The sequence below is a fragment of the Ochotona curzoniae genome, unplaced genomic scaffold (genome assembly GCF_017591425.1).
Source record: "Ochotona curzoniae isolate NIBS_2020 unplaced genomic scaffold, NIBS_Ocur_1.0 contig_2404, whole genome shotgun sequence".
NCBI classification, from domain to species: domain Eukaryota; kingdom Metazoa; phylum Chordata; class Mammalia; order Lagomorpha; family Ochotonidae; genus Ochotona; species Ochotona curzoniae.
Genome location: NW_024465451.1, coordinates 11624844 through 11629810, shown reverse-complemented (window position 1 = coordinate 11629810; position 4967 = coordinate 11624844).

Genomic DNA, 4967 nt, shown 5'->3' with positions numbered 1-4967 from the left:
TGACTTTAATGTAGTGAGCCTCTGTTTTCTTTAAAATGTAGATAAGGCCAGGTCCAGACACCAGCAACCCTTATTAGAGCGCCTGGGTTTGATGGTTAGTTCTGGTTTCTGATTCCAGCTTCTTGGAAGGCAGACTCTGAGAGGTAGCAGGAAGAGCTCAACTAATTGAGACCTGGATTGAATTGGTCTCTCAACTTAAGCCTTGCCAGGCCAGCTGCTGTGGGCACTTGGGAAGTGAACCAACAGATAGGAGCCCTTACTTTTTCTTTTTCTCTCTCTGCTTCTCAAATAAACAAGTGAAAAAATGTAGATGACTGTGCTTGCTTTGGCAGCACATGTAATAATATTGGAAAAATGTACATGAATACTTTCTAGTTTTGCTAGTAAGATTAAAGAAAATTTAACAAAAGGCCTAGCATATTGGTAGTCACACAAGGATCGTTCAGTGTTGGCAACTCAGGTACCAATATCCTCCCTGAACTGTAATTTCTGTTCTCATTTGTCTGAAAACAAATTTTTAAAGATTTATTTATCGATTAATTTGACAGGCAGAATTAGAGAAAGGGGAGACAGACAGAGAGATCTTCCATCTGCTGCTTTACTCCCCAAATGGCTGCTAAGGCCAGGCCAGGGCAGGATTGAAGCCAGGAGCCTAGAACTCCATGTCCTCCACATAGGTTTCCATTTGAGCAATCTTCCACTATTCTCCCAGGCACATTAGCAGGGAGTTGGATTTGAAATGAGTGTCTGGAATGACAGGGAACAGATGGTATCTTCACCCACTGCACAACCATGCTGGTCCCTTCTTGACAATTCTTCTTTTTCTTTAATTTAAAGATTTATTTATTTTCATTGCAAAGTCAGTTATACAGAGAGGAGGAGAGACAGAAAGGAAGATCTTCCGTCCGATGATTCACTCCCCAAGTGAGCGCAACGGCTGAATGCAACAGCCGATGCTATGCCGATCCGAAGCCAGGAGCCAGGAACTTCTTCCAGGTCTCCCACGTGGGTGTAGGGTCCCAAGGCTTTGGGCTGTCCTTGACTGCTTTCCCAGGCCACAAGCAGGGAGCTGGATGGGAAGTGGAGCCACCAGGATTAGAACCAGCGCCCATATGAGATCCTGGCGCGTTCAAGGCAAGGACTTTAGTCGCTAGGCCATGCCGCTGGGCCCCCTTCTTGACGATTCTTAAGTAGCTCATTAGGTATGAAAAGTGGCAATAACTTGGCAACTGGGAAATCAATTGTTCCTTAATTCCCAGTCTGCACCCAGGATTTCAAACTCCCTTGGACTGCACGCCTTGGCTGCTTCTTCCTGCTAACTGGGATCCTTTCATTCTATCATTCCAAAAGACACGACCAGCTGACTGGTAGAGAGGAGAGTCTCCTTGATTCCACTCTTTGCACACCCTCTGACTCACTCCTCCTAGCGCCACTCAGCTTTCATCTGCACCATTGCTTACACGTAATGTAAATACTTTGCTTAATCTACACATTTGTTACTGTTTGCTCAGCTGTCTTGGTGCCTTTGTGTCTTTCATTACGCTTTTAATTAGCTAGGTTCATGTCAGAGTGGAAGGTAAGCAAGGTTTGGGCCAGTTACAAGGAACATGGATGGGTTGAAGATATGTGGTGATGGATGATATGGGTAAATTAATGCAATTTATTGCCAGACTAGGAAAAAAAAATAATTTAGCCTGTTACCTTCCAATGGGGAAAATATCCTAAGTTACTCCTTTCTACTCAGAATGATTAAGTAGTAGTCTTCGGAAGGGATCTCATTTTTTCCTCACTGATACAATACAAAGTTAACATCAAGGTTCCAGAGGGCAGAGCTTAATTTAAAGATGGTTTACATGGAGTGCTGTGGTTTAGTGCCAGAGTTAGTTATTCCCAACAGTACAATTATGCATTTTTAAAAAAGATTTATTTATTTTTATTGGAAAGGCAGATATATAGAGAGGAGGAGAGACAGAGAGGAAGATCTTCCGTCCGATGATACACTCCTGAAGTGACCCTCGCCGATCCGGAGCCAGGAGCTCCTCTGGGTCTCCCACACTGGTGCAGGGTCCCAAGGCTTTGGGCCATCCTCCACTGCTTTCCCAGGCCACAAGTAGGGAGCACAAGGGATGGGAAGCAGGGCTGCTGGGATTAGAACCGGCAACCAGAAGGGATCCAGGGTGCATTCAAGGTGAGGACTTTAACCACTACGTTATTGCGCCGGGCCCAATTATGCATTAAAAAATTATTGATTTATTTGAAAGGCAGAGAGATTATAGAGAAAGACACAAAGAAGAGTGTCCCATCCACTGGTCTGCGTCTCCAAAGACTAGCCAGGCTGGAGCTTAGGACTGGGAGCTCCATCCAAGTCTCCCACAAGGATGGCAGAAATCCAAGAAATTGGACGGTCGCCATTAGTCACTGGGAGTGCCTAGGAACTCAATTCCCAGGCACTCCGAGATGGGATGCATGTCCCAAGTGCAACCTGCTGTGCCACCACACCTGCCTCAGCTGCCACAAAATTTAATGACTTCTTATAAGGCCTCTACTTTTCTTGCACTTACAATGTTTATACAAATTCTTCTCTTCTGCCCTTACATTTTCTTTCTTTATTCCTAGCTTTGCTCCTGCTTCTACAAGACAAATTAACAGTCAATCTACTAAGACATAACCTTATCCTTTTTAAAAAAGGATTTACTTATTTTTATTGGAAAGTCAGATATACAGAGAGCAGGAGACAGAGAGGAAGACTACAGTGTCTGATGGTTCACTCCCCAAGTGGCCACAATGGCCAGAGCTGTGCTGATCTGAAGCCAGGGGCCTCTTCTGGGTATCCCACATGGGTGCAGGGTTCCAAGACTTTGAGCCACCCTTGACTACCTTTCCAGGCCACAAGCAGGGAGCTGGGTGGGAAGTGGGACCACTGGGATTAGAACTGGTGCCCATACGGGATCCCAGCCTTTTTAAGGTGAGGACTTTAGCCACTAGGCCACTGTGCAGGGCCCTTTATCTTTATTTTTATGGGAGAAGTTTTCTTTGGCCCTGATGCCTGTAGCCCTCCTTTCTGTCCAATCCATTCTGACAGAGTTAAGTCTGGCTTCTGTTTCTGTGGCACCAGTATAAATCATTAGCAAATAGCATTGGGAATTAATTTTGACATGTCTGCCTCTCTTTATTTGCTTTTTGACTCCCTGGTATTTAAAACAATGACAAGGATAGAGTTGGTGCTTGTTAAATGCTTATTGGATGCTGTTTAAGGACGCACAGTGACAACACTCAAATGTTGTGTATTAAATAGCGGTTAGTGCATACGTGACCTTGGTGGTAATTACTGTTTCTAATCTAATACAATACAAAGTATTATATAAAATTACCTGGGGATCCTAGGTGGCCCTTCAGGGTTGGGGATGAGAGGAGAATCCCTCTTCATTTTTCTTTCTTCTTTTAGTAGGTCTTTAGTTCATTTTACATTCACTTCTCATTTTCCACTTTGTCCTTAGAATAAGCTCAGATGGAGAAAAGAATCAGGTAGAACCTCACATGCCCAAGTGCCTGTGGTGGTATGACGTGTTGAATTCCTTGCTGTTGAAACACTGTCAGGGCCAAATCCAAGTTTCTGTAGAGCTGTAAAAATAATTTACAATCCTGATGAATCTGAGAAATATTGCAAATGACACAAAACAATAACATTTCTATCTTACTGCTTTGAGCAATCCACTCCTTCTCTCTGAAGCATCTGTCCCCAGCACTGTTATCCCCAGGTCATCGGCTCTCCTGCCCTACACCTCCTCTCCCAGCCTCCTCGACAGTGAACTACTCCCATCTGAGCCGACACAGGCCTCCTTACAGAAGAACAGCCAGCCGTCCTTCGTGCCTTTATTTTCACAAGACTGTGCATAATCTCTTGCCAGAAAGTTGTGATTATGGTTTCTACTTTAAGGTATGAAAGCACAGACTAAGGAACACTAAATAACTTGATCTAGACATGCAGGAAGTAAGTTACTGAATATTAGATTTGAACTTGGGTTGTCCCTCTGCATCTAGCTTTAAGCTTTCCCTCCTTACAAGGTTCTGAAATCTTATGGTCATTACAGAGTTTCTAAAATGATTTTATTTTTATTTGAAAAGTAGAGTTAAAAGAGAGAGAAGGAGAGACACAGAGAAATCTTCCATCTGCTGGCTCACTCCTCAAATGACAACAGCACCTGGAGCTGAGCCAGTTCAATGCCAGATGCCAGGAGCTTCATCCAGGTCTCCCCTGTGGGTATGCCTCTCAGGGTATGCATTGGCAGGAAGCTGGAATTCATAGTGGATCTGGGACTTAACTCAGGCACTGCTTTCTTTGCCTGTCTCCTAAATGCATGATCCAGTCTGTTCTTTATCATTCTTCTGCCTACAGCTCTGCTCAGATGATGGTGGACTTTGAGACCTGAAAGGCTGGGAAGGCTGCCAGCACTGGCCATGTTATCAAGGATATGCCCCATGGCCCACTAATGAATCGGGAACTTCCCACTGCCTTGGCAATGGTATTTTGGGAATTTCTACTATCTCTTATGACAGCTGGCAAGGATGGTCTCCTCTTCAGGATACTCTTCTTTATATTGCAGTGTATTGTTAATTGACTAAACTATTTATTTTGCATCAGGAGTTCATCAAGTATGGAGATTGTATTTTATCTTGTAGTTTATCAAGTATGGAGACTGTATCTATCTATGCACGGCTGCCATCTTTGTCCAAGCCATCATCGTGTATGTGGAATGGAGCCTCTGTTTTTTGTTGTTTTTAAGATCTCTGACAGAGTTAGAGACAGAAAGGGAGATATAGAGCAAGATTTTTTGGTTCACTCCCCAGGTGTCCATAATGGCCAGGGCCGGGACAGAAGCCAGGGAGCTATGTCCAGGTCTTTCACACGGGCATCAGGGGCCCAAACACTTGGGTCATCCTCTGCAGCTTTTCTAGGCCTAAGCAGG